Source organism: Benincasa hispida, chromosome 2 (genome assembly GCF_027475165.1).
Source record: "Benincasa hispida cultivar pf3 chromosome 2, pf3_genome.v1.1, whole genome shotgun sequence".
Taxonomy (NCBI): Eukaryota; Viridiplantae; Streptophyta; class Magnoliopsida; order Cucurbitales; family Cucurbitaceae; genus Benincasa; species Benincasa hispida.
The window spans coordinates 15,154,377-15,175,312 of NC_143479.1; the positions used below are offsets into that span (position 1 = coordinate 15,154,377).

At 34.9% G+C, this 20,936-nt stretch overlaps 1 long non-coding RNA gene across 4 annotated transcripts; it reads right to left on the minus strand.

Moving 5' to 3' along the window:
• Window positions 1-9,800: 9,800 nt before the first annotated feature.
• LOC120070613 (uncharacterized) lies at window positions 9,801-19,841 on the minus strand. 4 transcript variants are annotated; one of them, XR_016527533.1, is made up of 5 exons: window positions 19,476-19,840; window positions 19,287-19,371; window positions 18,889-18,941; window positions 12,633-14,621; window positions 9,801-12,493 (listed from the first exon to the last, which is right to left on the minus strand). It is a non-coding gene; the product is annotated as an uncharacterized LOC120070613 (long non-coding RNA). The 4 variants fall into 4 exon arrangements; XR_016527535.1 differs by adding an exon at window positions 14,743-14,902 and having other exon boundaries at window positions 9,801-14,621; window positions 19,476-19,838; XR_016527534.1 differs by having other exon boundaries at window positions 9,801-14,621; window positions 14,743-18,941; window positions 19,476-19,841.
• Window positions 19,842-20,936: the final 1,095 nt, after the last annotated feature.

The following is a 20,936-nucleotide window of genomic DNA, read 5'->3' on the forward strand; positions in this document are numbered from 1 at the left end:
AGGTTAGTAAAAAAACCATCTATATCTACTAACCATTTAAAATTGAAGGTCTCAAATTCAATTTTTTAATTTGAATTTCCAAAACGCGCTTTGAATTTAAAATTATTTTAGAACTAATTTAAATAATTAATTTTAAATATTTAAATATTTAATTAAACCTCTTAATAAAATAATATTTAATTGAAAATTTTAATTAAATAATAATTAATGAAACATTTGTAATGAATTAAATATTAATTAATTTAAATTAATTTAATATCAAATATTAAATTAATATTTTCACACTTAATCCCGACTTCTCTAAAAAGTAATATTTAAATCAAATTTAAACATTTTCAATGCTCTTTGTCGTTTAATCATAATTAAATGACTTTCGGTTTAAGTATATCGTATATAACTAACCCTTATTCCTTTAATGAAGTTCGAACGTTTCAAATTCGCTCATCATACTGATCTAAGGTTTAACCCGATATGAGCTAGCAGGAGACCTAATAAACCTATATATCATAAGCTTCAATAAGTTTGACCGTCTAAACTCTTTAACCTAGTTAACCAACATTCATTAACTACTGGACACTCCATTAAAACACAGTAGCTGCACTCTTTGAAGGGAAACCATCAAAGGTTTCTTAGTGGAAGCGGGGATCATTCTCATTTTATTTTTTACAAAATTTCAGATTACAAAATGAAGACAGGGAAATTATGTATTAAGAAACTAAAATTACAACATGCTTTTTACAAAGAGAATTATTGAAGAATAATTACTTATCCTTGAAGCCTAATAATTCTTCACGTTATTCCCTCGATCCAGATCACGATCCTCTTCAACTAAGGCACCACCATTTAAGAATCCTCTGTATTCTTTTGGGATTGGGAATAATGCAAGAGTGGTAAGCTATGTACTTTCTGGAAGAGGGGAGAGAGGATGAAAGAGAAGATTTTTTTTTTTTCTTTTTTCTTTTTAGAGAGAACTCTTCTCTGTAATCCAGAGGAAGAAAATGGTGAGACATTCAACCCTTAAAACCACCCCCACACTGCACATATGTTTTGAGAGAAATTAAAGGAAAAAGTTATAACTCCCTCCCTTTAATTAAATTAAAAATAAATTTAATTAAAATTCACACACACACATATATATACTATATGTTATATGAAATATAACACATAACATATAGTTTTATTTTCTCTCAACTATTTATGGTATTTAACATAAATCATATTTATATGAATCTCATTCATATAATTAGTATTTGAATCATATTTAAATTTCTCTCAAAATACTTTATATTATAATGTATCTAATACATTATATTAGTTATATCACATATAATTAATTTAAATAATTATATCATATATAATTAATCTTCTTCAATTGATTGAACAATTCAAATTAATCCAAAATTAATTCTCAATTAAATCCATATTGAGCTGTAGAGGGGACCTTATGGACCTCTAGATTGAAGCTCCAATGGTACTTGGATAATTAATTGAACTCTTTAATTAAATTACCCAACTTCCATTAATTGTTGGTCATTCCACTAAAAATCAACAGCTGCACTCTTCACATACAGATATATTTCTGTGTCCATTGGATATAACCAGTTAACTATGCGATGACCCTTCACAAACTCGTAAGTACAACTGATTCAAAATTACTGTTTTACCCCTGTTGTTACATCTAACTCCTCAAGTATCACAAATTCCTCTAATGAATAATAAGTCATAGCTCAATTATGACCAAGTCCTATCAGGCCAAGAGAGGGTGTGGCCACATTGTTCAAGCCCCAAAATTAGTCCTTAAGAGAACAATTTATCTACTTACTCCAACATCAGGGAAGGAGTGAATTTCATCTCGTGTAGCTATGTTCCCAGCTTCCCCAATTAGATGAATCCCCAAAATGGTAGATATATCAAGTTGGCAATCTGACCACTCTCACCCATACAAATCATAGGACTGCTTTCATGAGCAAGAGTTCACAACTCACTCAGGATTTAGGTCATGTCACTCATGATCATCCTAGTAAAATGTAAGTCTCTATTATTATCGGTGTTATATAATGAGACTAACCCTTTCGTGGTTCAATCTTATATAAAACTCTTTGTATAGAAACCCTTACTCACATGTCTCTACATGAATGATCGGGATAAGATCATTTGTAGCACTTTACAACACTTTTAACATCTACAAAATGATCGTATCCGTAGTATCACTAGGATAAGATACCTAGCCATATCCAACAACTACAGACTTTTTAGGTTAATATTTAAACAAGATCCACCTGTATGTCTCTATATACTTGTTTAAATTACAAAAAGTAACCTAGGATCTTAGTTTATTAGATTGAGTGTATGCTCATAAAATGACAATTGTTTTATTAATAACAATTTGTTTATACAGTATTTACAAACTACGAGAACACAAGAGAGATTAGGGCACTAATCCCAACAATCTCCCACTTGTCCTAAAGTTTAGGGAGTTGAATGTACAATGCAAATAAAGTACAAAATACAATAAACTAGGGCATACACTATACCCCTATAACATCTCACACTTGCCCTAGAAAACATGTCACATATCCTGTAGACCCAGACCCTCGAACACTTTAGTCGTGAGAGACTTTGTAAACGAATCAGCAATGTTGTACTCTGAAGCAATCTTCATGATAGTCACGTCACCTTGATGTACAATCTCCCAAATCAAGAGATATTTTTGTTCAATGTGTTTGCCTCTTTGATGAGTCCCAGGTTCCTTAGAATTTTCCAAAACACCACTGTTATCATAATAAAGTGTGATGGGCAAAAACATATTTGGAACAACTTCCAAATTAGTAAGAACTTCTTAAGTCAAACAACTTCTTTAGCAGCTTCACAAGCATTTACGTATTTGGTTTCCATAGTGGAGTCTGCGATGCATCCTTGCTTGATGCTTCGCCAAACTATAGCTCCTCCATTCAGAGTAAACACTAACCCTGATGTGGATTTTCAAGAAACCCGGTTAGTTTGAAAGTCAGAGTCTGTGTATCTCGTAAGGATCAAATCCTTATCTCCATGCACAAGAATATAGTCCCTCTTTCTCCAAAGATACTTGAGGATTGTTTTGACCATTGTCCAGTGACTAATCTTGTATTGGATTGATATTTACTGATAATCCCTGATGCATAGAAAATGTCAAGTCCGATACATAACATTGTATACATAAGGCTACCAACAACTGATGCATAGGGAATTCGTCTCATTTCCTCAATCTCTTGAGGAGTCTTATGATATTGTTCCTTAGAAAATACAATTTCATTCCTGAAAGGTAATAAACCCTTCTTGAAATTGTGCATCGAATATCTTACTAGCATCTTGTCAATATATGATACCTGAGACCAGGCCTATAAACCTCGAACCCTAGTTTCCCAACTTAAGTGTGATAATTAGTAAGTAAAGTAAGATTAAGAGCAACTTAATATCATGTACGTAAGGAAGAAGTTTGAGAATGAGTAGAAAAGAAGAAAATGTTCTAAATGTTGAGATTGTAGCTCTCGAATAATATGCTAAAAAGCACTTGGTGAAGGAAAATTGGCTAAGTATGAATCAAAGTAGGCCATGCGTTGGGAGAGTTGATGCGTAGGTGCATAAGGCATTGTGGGTGGAATCCATGCTCTATGGAGGTTAGTGGAGCACATGATAGGCATGGAGGAAGATGATTTTTATACTAAGTGTTTGGCCTTAAGTAGGTGAAATTTTGTCTAAGTGAAGGAGCCATGCATTGAGCATGAGGCATTTGGTGTGTGGCAGCCAAGGTTTGTAAAGGTTAGTGAGGCCATGATGGACGTGAGACTATGAGGCTAAGTGTTAGCCGAAGTGCTTGCCATGAGCTAGCATAGGCAACGCGTTGATCAAGCCACGAGAGTGTGCGCAAGCTTGTGCATGCTGCAAAGCAAGGCCCTAGGCGAGGGGTTGTGAGGCGTTGGCCTTAGGCAAGGCATACGATGACCAAGAGGGGCATGCGACCAAGGGGTAGCATGCAATGGCAAGGGTAAGAGCCTTGCGTTGACGAGTGTTGATGGCAAGGGGCTATCCACTGGTAACCAAAGGAAGACAATTTGTCACATCCCCTCCCAGATTACCCTTTAGACCTGTAAGGAAATGTGACCGCAGCAGTTACCAATCCTCTTACTAGTACTTACTGCCTACTATCCTGCTTAACCTGACTTAGAACCTTGGTATGCATATATATATATATATATATATATATATATATATACTCAATCATCAACTTAAGACAAGTGACAAACATTAATAGAGTTCTACATTACTCTCCAATAATACAACTTATACACTTTACATAAGCACTAAACCTAACATACTCAACTAGTCCCTACATGACATAATACATATGTACTACTTTATACAAAACCCTTACTTAGACTTTCTAGCATTTTGGTCTTGAGTGGCAGAGTAACAACATAGTTGTCTTCTAGGGAGTGACCACTACCTGTGGAGAAGAAATTTAAACAGAGTGAGCTAGAAGCCCAGTGAGTGACTAACCTTTGAAATGTAAAAGACATATATATAAATCATGCTTAACAAATAGATCATGAATTGAAAAGCGTAGTTGAAAACTGAGAAATTAGCTAAGCAAGTAATTACATAAAACTTCTCTACTAGAATTTAACCATAACATAGGCATCAGCTCCGGGTGGCCTTTAGGCCTCAACTTCCACATTAAATATCTTTACAAGAGAGCGACTCCTTTGGTCTGCTCTTGAGCGTAACCTTACTGAACCTCAGCTTGGTTGAGGGAGGGACCCTCCGGCCCAACTTCCATTATCACCTTAGTCAAGGTGTGTCACTTCTGATCATTACTTATGTCTTTAACAGTAACTCATCGAGCAACTTCATAACACTTGAAGCATAAAATATAATAATGTTTTGTGGATACTTCTTGAATCTTAGTTGAGAACGAGCATTCATCGCTCAAGATCCCATTGTTTATATCATGCCAAGAGACCCATACTTTGACCTCGGTTACTAAAATATGGCTTAAGAGACTCATACATCAGCCTTTCAAATATAGCCTAAGAAACCATACTTTGGCCTCTTCTTCAGAACTTTCTACGTGCATGTGGAGTTATTAAGTACCATCAACACCTTAGGTACTTCCTGGACACCTTCCATGTTTTCAATATCCGACTTTCTAACGACAAATCATGCTTTAACATCATATATATTATAAATCCTTCAGAACGTACCTTTAAGCTTAGCATTTATGGAAACTTAGCTATAGTCTTTAGAACGCATGCTTCAACATAGAATACTTTATATGAAATAAGGTAATCATATTACCTGAGCATGCGATCAAACAAGTACATACTTGAGGAAAATGCTAAGCAATCTCATGAAGCTTAATTGCTTGAAACCTATAAACTTATCAACAATTATCATTGAATGACATAGTTTATCCCTCTTCATAGTCCTTGCTAATACAGAGCCAACTCAATGCATAACATTCTTCATTAACAAGTTTGACTAAAACTTGAATTCATCTCTTGGGTTGTGGATCCTCTGTCCATCACCTTTCTAGTCATACTGACCCTACGTCTACATAGCTAGGATCCCATCATCAACTGTCTCTAAACTCGTTTATCATTTCGAGGTATTGAGCTAAACATACTCTACTAGGAGTCCTTCACCTAGACCTCACACTTAGCTTATCTTATAGATCCAACTTTCCCTAGTAGCATACGTTAACCATTCAAATTCTGTCTAGGGTAACATACTTTATAAGCACTAGACATTAATTACTGTAGAACATCATGTCTGGACCATAACTATCCATACTCTATAAGTTATTAACCTACCAAGCATTCGTAAACATCAAGTAGGTAAATAGCTAGGTAAATGTTTGAGGCTGGCTATCAACAAATGATTTTTCATAAAAGCATGACTTGTCAAATCATTCATAAACATTTATAAAAATTATAGTCGCTCACAGCCACTGGGAAATCCTTTTAAGATTGATGAGTTTCTCCTACTAATGTCAACTTTGTGAATGCATCAAATTACTTTAGTTACTAGTCACGGTTTCCCTTTTTAGACTCGCTAAGCTCACATTTATACAATTCGCTTTCAACTCTTCTTAACTTACCTTAGGGTGTAGGGTACTTAGTCGAATTTAAAAGGGCTTAAACTTCAGCGGGTCGCCTCCTTTTTTACGCCCACACCCAGTACTTAGTAGGGTTTTTGGGGTGCTAAGCCCACGTTTAGCAAGTAGTTGCCTGTTCGCCCAACAAATTCTAGATTCAGCTTCTAATGTCAATAACTCGAAATCCATAACTCATTTTAAGAAAATTCCTTCTTCAAACCTGCTCGAAATTGTGTTAGCAATGTTGCCTCAAAGTTTCAGTGTAAAAATCTTCGTGGTTTGATCTGTAGCTTTAAATAACTCTTCATGGTTTGATCTGGAGCTTTAAATCTTCCCCAGTGGCCTTAGACCATGAAGCTGTCTGATTGTTCAACACTTTTTAAGTTTAGATTCTAAAATATGTAACTCAAACCCCAAGCCTTATCTTGTAAAAGTTTCTTCTACAAACTTACTCATAAGAGTGATAACAATGTTACCTTAAATTTTCAACTTGAAATTCTATGTGGTTCGGTCTAGAACTACGTTTCTTCGTCGAGTCCTAAAAAATGCCTGAAAAATGAACCTTCGACTCTTTCTTCCTTCTTTAGCTCTCTCTCCAGCGAGAACTCCCTTCCAATGGCTCAATTTCAAAAACTAGACTCAAAGAGCTTTCTAATGGTATTAAGTTCATCTTGTTTGCTCGAACAATTCGTCCCAAAAGGAGCCCTAGAAGTTCTCCTCTCTTTTTATACTCACGTCCAACTCTTTGCATGAAATCTCCATAAGCCACCTCATCCATTAGTGGAGATTAAGGGTCGAGATTAAGCCATCTATCTGGATAACTAAAATAGAAGTTTAAAACTAAGTGTTTCGACTAACTCGATCCTCGTTGGAAAAACTCAATGGAGGAAGGTCCTTACTCGAGTAAAGGTTCCACGGCTCTCTGTCAAATACTCGATGGAAGGACTCAATACTCGATGGGAAAGTCGATGCTGGGAGCTCGCTCGATGCACGCTCCTTACTCGATCGCTCGTACTCGAAGCACGACCCATCCTCACTTACCCTGGACGCTTGACCCCTTCCTCGATCGCTTATACTCGACGTTCGGCCCTTCCTCGATCCCTTATACTCGATGCTCGACCCTTCCTCGATTCCTTATACTCGACGCTCGACCCTTCCTCAATTCCTTATACTCGACGCTCGATAACATTTACTCGATGCCTGCCTTGTGCCTACTTGATGCTCAAGCACCCCTCGACACGACCAACACTTAGCCATAAATTCTCTTTGTAAGGCTAGATTAGTAAGTAACTGAGAGTTAAGTTCCCATACTTAAACATTTCCCTCTTCAAACTTATCATTTACCTCAAACGCACAAATCCAATCTAACTTAAACATTTAACCCAACATTTTGCTTACTTACACAATTAACATCATGAAAAAGGGGAAAGTGAGGTGCGGGTTTTATACAATCAGCTTAATCAACGGTTAAGGTGGCCAACTGTCGTGATCAGATGAATTAATCTCACTTATAGGGTGAGGTGGCAGCCTAAGACTTAAAGTTGATCATGCAACCTTTGGTATATAAGGGAAGACTAACTTCAGAAGCTCTGTTTGAGCAATCCATTCGAGCTATTGAGGTGATTCTTAACATCTGAAAGTTGATAAGTCTAGTTGATGAGATAGGCTATTAGAAGGAAATCTCAAAGGAATTGAGTTGAAGATTGAAGAATTTGCAGAAAGGTCGAACTCTCAGGTAAGTCTGAGCCAGTGATGAGGGTTTGAAGTTTTTGGCCAAACCACGAAGAAAGTTTGTATAATATCAAACTACTTCTATCACTACAAAGACGTAGCAACAGTGATAAGTCCAAGTCGATCAGCAGGGAAGTGCGATTTGTTTCCTTAAGTTAATTTCCTAACTTGAGCAGTGAATGGAGGGTTTTGGTGTGAAAGAGATATAACGTGTGAAATTAAAATAAAAGGGTAAATTTAATCTAGAATAGGAATCTATCTAATTTCTAGAGAAAGAGAGAAAATCCTATGTAATTTCTATCATGGAAATCGATAATTAAACGAACGTTCAATTATATGCATGCACGGTTACCAAATCGATTCGACTTAACTAATCTTTACAAAGGTTGACAATAAATTAAATCAAAATCAATTATGCGTCCAAATTATTAATTAAGGTCGGAAAGACCATGTCCTAATTAAACTATATGCTCTCAATTCTACTGAGTTCTCAGCGATCATATAGAATTAGAAAAATATATACATTAGAATAAGGATTTAATCACGTCGGTTAAAAGTCAGGAAAAGCCATATTCAATTAACCAATTTATTTTTCAAATCTGGATTAAACATGCAGGCCAACATTCAAGGACATCCTATAAATCTCAAACATACACATTAAACCATTGCTACCGGGGTAAAATCAAAGCATAGACGAACTACAAGGAAACGTGCGAGCTCAAAATTAACTAGCGAAGATATGCAATCATGATAGGGTCGTCAGTCCAATACACAAATACAAATCTAAATTCATCATTATTCAAAGAAAAATAAAGAATTGAAGAACATCACAATTTAATTCCAGAAAACTCAAGAAATTAGACATATGGCTCTTGCTCAAAGAAAATTAGATAGAATTTACCACTTAATTCATAGAAAAATTCGAGATACACATCCGATCCATGTATTACAACCCAAAACAAAAAGAAAAACTAACCTAAAGACACTAAATTATGAAGGGAAAGGAAGAAGAATGAAGAATAATTTCGTCTTTCATCAGTTAAGCCCCCAAAAGTCAGCATGTTTTGACCTAAAGATAAAGGGAGGTATTTATGGAAATCATCGCAGTGTCGCAACGCTGGGAAGAGCGTTGCAGCGCTGGCGTTGTGCAAACTTCATAGTGTTACAGTGCTGCACATTCTACCTTTTAGTGTCAGGCAAGCGTCAGGCTAGCATTGCAACTCTGTGACAGTGGCATTTTCATAATTTTTGCTTCTTTGAAGCTCGAATGCTCAAATCACCTCCAAATTGCTTCAAATTAACCCCGTTCAGCTTCAAATTACTAATTCTACATCTTGATTGCTCAGTACCTACAAAATAGGAAAATAAACACATAAAATCCAATAATGAGTCTGAATTAAGCTTGGAATAATAGCTCTTTTTGAGAGCTATCAATCGTCCTCAGAGACTAGTGTGAATAGTTTCTCCAAACCTTAGCTATTGTAGTTCTTTATTGATTTTAATTAGGCAACCAAAATATTGATTTGTGAACTAAATTAAAGTGTAACTAATAAAAAGAAAGAGACAACTAAGAGGAGTTCGATTCCAGGTTGTTGTTTCATTAAGGGTGTTACAAATGGAAATTGACATGCAATTAACTAATAAAGATTAGTTGAGGCTAGAAGTTCTAAATTCGAAAATTCTTTTTCAAGATCAATATGTTCTAACACTAGTTTATCAAGTTTGAATTTCTTCCTATTGCCTAAACTAGTGTTGCATTAAAACTCTTCAATTACACCTGTTATTATTCTTGAATCATTCTCATGCAATTTTGAATAACAATCTAAATAACCATATCCAGCAAATCAATCTCTTTCTCAAGCAGAAGGATTAACCCTATATCAATTGATTAATGGGCAGTTAACCAAGAGCATTAAGAATAGATAATTTAGAAATCTAATCAAGAACCCATTCAAGATACCCAAAAATCAACAACATTATAGAATTTATAGTTTAGCTACACATGATTCTACTACTAATAATGCCTAGACAAAGAAAATTTGCCGTGGAGAAAGAATGAATTAAAGAATTAAAGAAATGATCTCCCTTCACCGTAACTAGATCTCAGTCACGATCTTCTTGACCTTTGCCAACGAATTCCAGGTTGATCTCCTATTCATAATCACTTTCCAGATGAGTGCTTTCTACCCTAGGTCGAACTATCTCCCAAGAACTCTTCTCTTCTCCCTTTCTCAGACGGCGTTGTTGCTCTTTAAGAAGAATTATCGCAGTGTTGCAATGCTGACATTCGAAGCAATGGTACCACACACTTGCCATTCGTAGCGTCGCAACACTGAATCACAACATTGTGACACTGCCCTGTTCTCTACTCTTGGGTCTTCATCGTCGGGGGGCAGCGTTGCAACACAAACTTAACGCTGACCCCCCAAATTTTCTTCTAAATTTTGTCTCTTTTTCTTCAAATTTGACCTAGCTTCCTTCCTAATTCCATAGTTGACCCCTAGATACTCATATTTGGACTTTTGCCACGGGTTTTGATCATTTTTTGCCCAATTTGCTCCTATTGTTTGGTTTCCTGAAATCACTCAATAAACCACATCAAACCATACAAAAGTAGCAATAGTAACTCCATTATTGAAAGTAATTAAAGAACTTTTCAGGTGCTTTTCACCACCAAAAACTTAAAACTTTAGTATTTTTGAGCAAATGAAAGAAGGAAGGAACAAAAAATAAGAAGAATAACAAATACTGCATAGCCAAGATCCTAGGTATGTATGCTCTCACTCAAATTTCATCAGATTCCCAATACATGCAACACCTATCCACAGAAAAATTCATACACATCCTAACCATTGAGAGTTTCTAAAGCCAAAACTCTTTCTCCCCTGCGTGTGTGTGTGACCCCTCCTTTAATTTAAAACTCATTAACTGACTTAAGATTTAATTAAGTTTTATCAGTTTTCCCCCTACTCTAGCCCAAGCACCAATCATCGAGCACCAACACACTCAAGATAGTAATATATCAATTAAAGCGCCTGCAATACTCACTCTAAAAGGGCCATAAACTTGCATCATTTTACCTAGGGGTACTAGCTTTCATACAAACACTATAGGGACTCGTACCTAGTCAAATCCCAAGTATCCTAACTGATCACAGGAATGACAACTCTTTTTACCCCTGTCCATGCATACACATTACAATTTTTTTTTTTCCAAAATGACATTCTTTTAAGTTTTTTTTTTTCCAGGCAAAATAATCTCTCTCTTTTTTACCTTCCCCAGTCTAACATTACTAACCATCATGCAAGACACTCTCTAACCAGCGGGGTCTTTTGAAGTGACAACCGAATTGACTTAAATTAATTTCTTGTTCAGTTAAAGGTTTTAAATGAAAGTAGTTCGTGCTCAGAATAAACAGAGGATATAAAGAAGAATTTAGAACAAAGAAAACTCAAGATAGGACTATGTTATCCAATTTCCATTTCAAAGCGTGATATACACCAAGAGTGACTCATCAACCATCATCATTAGAATAAGCAACCAAAGATCCAAATTTAACCAGTCTAGGCATTATTCCTAACCAAAATTAACCCGTTTTCAAAACATCCTTAAGAATTTTTCATTAACATAAAAATAAAAAACTTAGCATGCATAAATCATTCAACTCAAATTAACATACATATTAGTTAAACAAACAGCACAAGTACCAAGTACATATAACGCCCTCCACCCCAAACTTAAAATGATGCATTGTCCTCAGTGCATGAAAAATAAGATAAACCACACAATAGATGAGTGATACAAGTCTGGGCATGAGTGGGGATCCACGAATCTGGATGGCGGACTAGTACTTGATAAAACTTAAACATCATCACAATCCTGAAGATTATAAGAAAAACAACATGAGATAGCTCTTTATCCTAAAAAAAAAAAATAAGCAAAGGAAATAAAAACTAAAAACACTTGGGTTGCCTCCCAAGAAGCGCTCAGTTTAACATCTTTAGCTAGATAGGGTGTCCAAGTCAAACAAGATCCCAAGAGGGCTTCACTATTCCATGCACTGAAGCACCTGAGATCATCAATTTTTGCCCACACTGGCATTCACAAAAAATATTAGCAGAATTGCAATCACCAGTAAATGAATAGTTTAATTTCTCTTGATCAATTAACTTTACATCACCTTTATGGACATAATCGAGAAAGTTCATTGTACCATATTTGGGAGGTCTTTTAGGACTGAACACATTTTCTTTATCATTTTTCTTACCAAGATTTTGTTCTAATTTTTCACAATTTTCTGGAGCATCCACTTTACTATCTATTCCATTTATCTTATGACAAGAATTCTCAAGCTCAACAAATTTTAGAGACCGGAAGATGTTATATTTTACCTCATCATCATCTACTCTTAATGTGAGATTACCTTCCTGGATATCTATCAAAACGCTACCTATTGGCAAAAATGGTCGTCCCAAAATAATTGGAACTTTTGCATCCTCCTCCATATCCAACACAATAAAGTCTGCTGGGAAAATGACCTTATCAGCTTTAACTAACATGTGCTTTACTATACAATCTGCTAGCTGAAGTGATATAGTCGCCGACTGCATTTCCCCTATATCCAATTTCCTGTACACAAATAATGACATTAGTGTAGGATTGCATCAACAGCAGCAGAAGCACAGGAATCATCTAAGCACTCAAATTCACTAATTTTGGCAAAATATAATGCATGTTTTTGCAGAAACAAGTGGGTTTCAAGACATACCTCTTGTAGAACTTCTTCAAAGCTCATTCACCAGTTGCTATCTTCTCCAAATCTTGTTGTAGACCACCTCAAGATCTTATTTACTATTCTATTGGTGCTCTAGATTGAGTTGTGGGACTCAAAACAAGTTTGAATCAAAGGATGAAGGAGAAAGACTCACTGCAACAACCTTGTTGAAGAACCCTTTCTTCAACATGAATTTTATCTAAAATTCTCTATAGATTGTATGCCCGATTTTCACTTCAATCTTTTCATTATATTGTAGATCAACATGCAAAGAAAAAAGTTGCATGAGTTGCAGCTCATGCTTGGAGAAGAAAAGGCAAAGATATTGCTTCTTGTGTGAGCTACTTCAAAAGATGGATAATGGAATATTCTCATTTTCCATTTAAGTGTTTTGTTTTCTTTTCCTTTTTCAATTTTATCTCAAAAAATCAAATTTTGATTTTATTAAATCTATTTTGATTTTAAAATGAAAAATTTAATTAATTTCATACATTAATTATTAAATAAAATTTAATTAATTTAATATCAAATATTAAATTAATTTTAACACATATCTATCTTTATATATTTAAATCATATTTAAATATATAAATTCTCCTATTTCATTTAATTTTAAAATTAAACATATAATTATATTTTATATAATTATTAATTCCCTTAATTCTAATTTGAATGTTTCAAATTAACTTATCACGCTATTCTAGAGCTAGTCCGTTACGAGCTAGTAGGGGACCTCGCGGACCTACAGATCATGGGCTCCAATGATCCGAGATTAATTAGCTAAACTCATTAAGCCAAATTAATCCCCATTCTTTAACTAATGGGTCACTTCACTAAAGCCCATAGTTGCACTTCCCTCACTGTAGATATATTATGTCCACATGATTTAACCATAATCAGCAAGTCGACCTTTCACAGGTTGTTCATAATAACGGCTGGGTCAAATATCTGTTTTACCCCCGAGATTATGTCTTATTCCTCAAGTCCCTACTGATCTTCTAATGAACAACTGGTTTGTGATACAATCACTAAACCAAACTCTCTCAGCCCAGTGAGAGGGTGGGGCCCCTTGTTCAAGACTTGGATTCAGTACTTGAGAGAACAACTTTTCTCCTATCCCTAAATCGGGTAGGCGTAAACTCCGTCTTGCATCTTATGTCCCCAACTATCTATTTGGTCTTACCCCTGAAATGGGAGTTTTATTGAGCCGGCGCTGTTGAACCAACCCTCAACTATGCAAATCTAAAGGCAATCTCGAATAAACAGGAGTTCATAGTTAGCTCAGGATTAAAATTGAGTTACCTAGGTCATCTAGGTGAAATAATCAGTCTTAAATAGTAAACAACGTTATAAAGTAAGAGTGACTTATTTCTTGGTCCTGATCTTATGCAAACTCATTGCATGGGACACCTTCACTCCTCATGTCATAACATATACGAATTAGGATCACATCATATGTAGTACTTTACAACTCTTTGTAACAACTACAGAGTAGGCCGCATCCAATGGTGTTACCAGAATAAGGTACTCAACCTCATTCATGTATTATATATCATTTTGACTATTTACTCGAACCTGATCCACTCTTATGTCTTCACATAAAGTTCAAGTACTCATACAATAGTCATGGGTCTTAGTTAATTGGATTTAGACTTTCATACAATTTATGAGATCAATAACAAGTATATTGATAATAGAAAATGTTTATTATTTTACAAACTGCGAGTTTTTAGGACATAAAACCCAACAATTAGATTTATCGATGCTCCTAAATCAAAAAGAGCTTTACTTACTGTAAGATTCCCTATAGTGCAAAGGATAGTGAAACTCCCAGGATCCTTTAATTTATGAGGTAACTTCTTCTGCAGTATGGCACTACACTCCCCAGTTAAACTCATAGTCTCATATTTTCAAATTTCTTCTTCTTTGACAGCATTTCCTTCATGAACTTCAAATAGTTCGACATCTGTTCCAAAGCATCGGCTGTTGGATTAAACAAGCAAACAGCTGAAGAAATCAGGATCATTAAGCATTCTAATTTATTAATTTTAGCATCAAAATCAGCATGTTCATAGAATATCAGAAGGATTTCATAATAACTCACATTTGAAGACTTTAATCAACAAAATCAGCTGTAGTCTCCTCTTGTACAAGATGTAAACCACCAATAGTTCTTCCCTACTATTCTCCTAGACCTTAGATTGGCTTGTGGGAACCAAAATGAGTAAGAATTTTTGGGAAATTTTAGGAGAGAAGAGTTTTTGCTGAGAAAAACAAGAACACTTCTTCAGTCAATCTCAGCTTCAAAATTACCTTGCATGCCTTAATCATTCAGTTAAATTGTAAACCACGAACCCTATTTTCATTACATAGGTATATTTATTAATATGTTAGTATGTTAAGCATGAGTTAATGTTATGTTTGTAGGGAAGAGAATGAAGACGATTAAGGAAGAAAGGAAGACAATTTTAAGTATTGAAATATATGGCTTTCGAGTGGTAATTCAAAAGAGCAATGGATGAAGAAAATTGGCTAAGTATGGAAGCCAAGAATGACCATGCATTGGATTTTGAGGCATTGGCACATGGAGCTTGGGGTGTGCGGTAACCAAGGCTCGTAGAGATTATTTAGAGCAGTGATGGGCGCGAGACCATGCCATGAAGATGAGTGTGGTCGTGAGGTTGCCATGCGCTAAACATAGGCAATGCGTTGAATAAGCCATACGAGGTTAGTTGGGTAATGATGTGCAAGGCAAGTGCGATAGACGGTGGGCATGATGAGGCATTGGCTAAGCATGAGCTGTGAGAATGGAAGGTCGTAGGCCAAGCGTTGGGCGCAAGGCATGCGATGGCTGAGAAGGGCATGCGACCAAAAAATGGTATGCGATGACACTTAGGCTACACGATGGCATTAGCAATGGAGCTATGGGACAAGGTTGCATTGCATTAATTAAGTCTACGCGTTGTTTAAATACGGGCCACGACAAAGGAGTGAGACCAAATGAGGGGCTAGTTACGTTGAAGCCATGTGTAGGCCAAAGGCATGTGTTGATTGTGTCAAGAAAAGGTTAAGCCATGCATTGATCAAACGGTGGTAGCAACTCAATCATTGGGTATAATGGACCATCTATCAAGCTTAAGTGAGTTAATCCCACTTAGTGATTGATTTGGTAGCCTAAGAATGCTTGAAGTCATTTAGAGCTTGGTATAAAGAAGGAAACTTCAGTTCAAAGGTTCAATTTAAACTCTTCTTTCGTGCTATTGAGGTGATTCTAGAGCCATTTAAAGGTTTAGTGAGTCTAGTTGATATCCTAAGGCTTCCAAAAGAAACCTCCATAGGAATTAAGTTGGAAGCTGGAGATATTACAAAAAGGACACACTCTTGAATGAATCTAGGCCAGAGGTGGAAGTTGAAAGAATTCTGAGCTCAAATTTTTAGATAATCTAGTTAAGACAATTTTAAACACGTTTGTAGAAGGAAATTTTTTAAGATAAAGTCTGGATAATAAGTTATTTGAGCTTAAAATTGAATCTGAAAATTTTGAACAAGCAGGTAGCTGCTTAGGTTGAATAAGCAGGTAGCTCACTAGGCTAACGTGCATGCAAGGGTAAGGTTGAGTGCCAACATGCGTTGAGCTATGCGTTGGGCTGTGTGGACGTTTGCTAAAGGCTTGAACACATAAAGGTGTAGTGTGTGCGTTGATGTGCGGCTGAAAGGGGCACCTAGGACATGCGATTGACGCATGAGTGTGTGCGATGGTGATGTGTGTTGGCCGCTTGGAAAAGGCTTAAACTTCAAGGGGAAATTTCTAAGTGTTGAATGCATATAGGTATGCGTTGATATGAAACCCTATATTAAGTTATATGTTGAACTCATTTATGAAAATTAACCTCCCAAGGAGGCCAATGCTAGTAACTAAACATGGTGTTTATATCCATAGGGTTAACACCAATAGGAGAAGTCTATCAACCCTAAGAGAAACACTTAAGGTTATGAGTGACAAAAGTTTATGATTTCCAAATGTTTTAGTAATACATGCTTTACTTAATGTTTAGATTCATGCTTGCCTATGTTAAAGAATGTTTAAAATGATTTCCAAGCAAACTATGTTTCATTAAACTATTAACGCATGCTAATTTTAACGAAGTTTATAAGCATGACTTAAGTTTTTTAATACTTAATATTCAAGAAGCATGTGTTGGAAGTAATGCTTAATAGCAAGAATGTTTAAGCATATGATTTATGATGCTATGCTTTCAAAGTAAGATTTACTTCAAAGTATGAGTACTATGATGATTACCAGAACCTGATACTGAAGGACAATGAGAAGATATCCGGGAAATAATACCTAAGGAATGACGGTACTTAGTAATAACCATGTACATGCTGGTAGATTCGGTGTTGGTTATGTTGATAACACTCTACATCAACTAAGGTTTAATGTTTAGGGATTGAGCAAAAGGGTTCTCTCTCAACTTAGAAACGGTGAAAGGTTATGTTTTAAGCTATATCAAGATGAAAGTTTTAAGTATGAGTTTGCTTGGCAAGTTTCTGTTTTAAAGCATGTTGTTTATGTTTTATTAGTCACTCATTAGGCTAGTAGCTCACTCGTTTAAATGTCTTCCTTTTCCTAGGTAGTGGTCATCCCTCTAGAGGATAATTACACTACTGCTCTGTCACTTAAAGATATAGTTGAAGAAGAGTCTTGGTGTTTACCTTGTTTTTAACTGTACATATTTTTTGCATATTGGGGACTAGTTTTAAGGGTGGGATCCATTGAACCTTGCTTCTATAAATATGTTACGAGTTTGCTATGTATGGTGCTTGAGGTTGCTTAAAATGTGTGATGTTCCGCGAGCTTTTGAATGTTGTTATGTTATCCTAGGCTAAACAAGTTAGTTAGACAGTAAGTGTCATGAAAGGGTTGTTAACTACTATCGTCATATTCTTTTCTAGGTTAACTGAGTTTTATCCCTTTTATCCATGCAAATAGGAAAAACCTCAAGAAGGCCACTCGTCTTTGGAGATTTGAGTAGAATTGTGTGATGTTCATGCTAGTGGAAAAACCCACTTTAGTGGTTTTTTTTTTTTTTTTTCCAAAATCCATATTTTCTTTTATTTTTGTTTGCCTTGTGATTTGTATCTAAAAGTGCGTATAAATAAGGGTGAAAAGTGAGGTTGAGATAGATGGAAATGAATGATGAATCACTTCTCTGGGTGAGAGGATTAGGCGATGCGTTGAGATGATGCTAAGCACTTTGTATAATGTGTACAAACTTTTCCTAAATCAAATCCAGTATAAATCTAACTCAAGTTCCTAGTAAGTCCAGGGTCGAACACGGGGATTTTATGACAAACTAACGCAAGCCTTGCGTTATTTCAGTTGTAGAAAGGTCCTAGATAAATGCGGGAGAGGTTTATTTACACTATTCTCAAAGAACAATTAATCAACATCATCGTTAGAACCCTCAGCTACCTTACTGGAGGAGGCGACTTGATTTAGGGTGATTTAGTTTGTTAGATCTTGTTTTAGGTTGTTATAATTGTTTGGACTTCACAATAAGGATACTTTTGTCCATTGTTATATCTTAAATAGTATCCAAATTATTCTTGGTCATTTTCGCAAAGAAAAATCTGTTTGGTCATTTTTCTAAAATGTCATTTTATTTTAGCCATTTGCCAGTCTACCCTACATATTTGATTAACATATCGATATTCCATACTTCTCAATTTGGTATCATTAGATTTGATTATTCAAAATTCCACGAACTACAATGAGGTTGGTGGTTTTGTTGATTTACTTTAATTAAATGAGAAGTTTTTTTGTTTTTTGTTGTTATTATTATTATTTTTAAAGGTATTGAATTAATATGTGAGGTAGTAGAATCAAACCTTCGACTTTGAGATTGATAATACAAGCAATATATCAGTTGAGTTATACTCATTTTGACTAATTGAGAAGTTTGATCTCATGTTTGCATTAATTGTGTAACTATACCACAAATTGCTCCCAAATATGCACTAAGATTATTGATTGTTCTAAATAAAAAGGAAAAATATGGTTTTACCAAAGCCTCCAAATGCCAAATGAAGTCATCAAATTTCACAACTTTATTTGATCGACTTCCTCTAGCTCATACAACTAACATCAAGAAAATAGGAACTAAGCACACATCAAGTAGAGCTAAGAACCTTTTTTTTTTTTTTTCCATTCTAAACAACTCAAAATGCAAGGATTTGATGGACTTACTTTTTTGTATATGGTAAAAATGTTCAATCCTTGCCTTATGAAAACATGAGTAACTGTTAAAAAAAAACAATATTTGGTTAATAACAAAAATATGGTAGGGAGAAAAGTGGTTTGAAATCCCATGTGAACTAATAACAAAAATTATAAACGATGCTAACATGAAAGATTATATTCCTCTCCTCATGCCAAAAGTCATGAATTACCCAATAGTTTAGAGCAGACTCAGAACAGAAAACTTCTTGGTTTTGTACTCTTGGAGCATATAAAAAATCATTACCAAACCAACAAAATTAAGCCGATAGGGCAATCACAGTGAGAAATTGAATATCAAAATTACACACCCAAGGATTAACTAAGTTCATGACATCCAGCAAACTACCAGCTAAGATAAAAATTACCTGCTGCTAAGACAATTTCAACCAAGCTTTGTTTCGTATATCAAACGCTTCATTGAGAGAGCCTAGCTCCACAGAAGGCATATACCTGAATGTTAAACCATAAAATCAACAATAAAAATCTCAAAAAACTAAAACCTAGCAGTCATGTTAAATCAGAGCAAGTAGAGGAGTTGGAGTTTATGGAAGTACTTTTGAGATAGATAGGCATTCACAATGGAGGTAGCATGAGATCGCCCCATAGGCGAAGAAGAAATCCATTGTTGTTTGAGTGAAGACAGCTTCGACCATTGATTCCGAATGTTCCTTTACATCGATGGTCTCCATGGCCTTATTACCTATGAAAGTTGAGGCGATGAGCTTGGCGTTGCAACGCGTCCAGATTTCGAAGTAGCTCCTTTAGAAGAAGGAGGCGTAGAGAAATACTGAACCTCCATAGTGATTAGGGTTTTTATCCAGCCGTCGAGGGTTATCGAAGGAGTGGCCGGCCGAGGAAGACAAAATGCTCAAACCGAAACCTGAGAGACCCAAGTTGCTTTTGATCAAATTCGGAACCGAATTGATTTTCCTAGATTAAGATATTAGAAAACCAAACCGAATTGATTTTCCCAGATTAAGATATTGGAAAACCAAACCGAATCTCATCCTATTAATCGTATAAAACCGACTTTTAACCGAACTGATTGGTTCATTTTTTTGGATTGATTCGTAATTATGTTCAACAATAAGTTCATTATTATTATTATTATTATTATTGTTATTAGCATTATTTTGATAATATTAAAGATAGTGACTCCTCAAGGGAAAAAATCTACTATGGACTCTTCATACTCTCCCTCTCTAGAGAATGACATGTGCCACCATTATACTTTTGTTTATATTAAATTTTTACATGGCTCCACCTTTTCTTTTAAACAATTGTATTTGCTTATTTTTTCTTCCACTAAAAACTCTCTCTTTCCATCCTTAATTTATATTATTTTTTATATACTTAATTTTAATTTATTTCATTTTCTCTTTCCTATATTTGATTTCCCTTTTATTTTTATTTTTGTTTTTTTTTTCCTTTTCCCACTCTCTTATTTTTATATTCTTTATCAATTTCTTCATTATTTTCATATCATTTTAACAATGTCACACTCTGATCTTCATCCTCTCTTCTCTAGTCTCTTCTCCATCAATTTTCAATACAATTTCACACTTCATCATCCTTATTTGAAGGTTTGCACTCCAATTATTTTACTTCATTCAGAATTTTAGTCTATCATGATAAAATAAGATAAGATAAAATTTAATTTAGCTTGTTTGGGATTAAGAATTTATTATTTTCACATTAAAGTCTCTTTTTTAATTAATCGTTGATTTAATTTGTAAAAAATAATAATTATTCAAATATAAAGTTACAAGTAAAAAAATATCATAATGGATAAGCATAATTATAAATATAACGCAAATATAATAATTAATTTGAAATAAATCATTATTCTTCTATTTTTTATTTTAAAAGTACACAAAATAAATTAAAATAATAGTAAAAAAACAAATAAAACTAGGAATAGAGATGAAAGAATTGAAATTAGTTTGAAAATAAAGGTTAAAAAATTAATATATGGGTTGTTAGAGAAGAATATGAATACATGGGTTGTTAGAGAT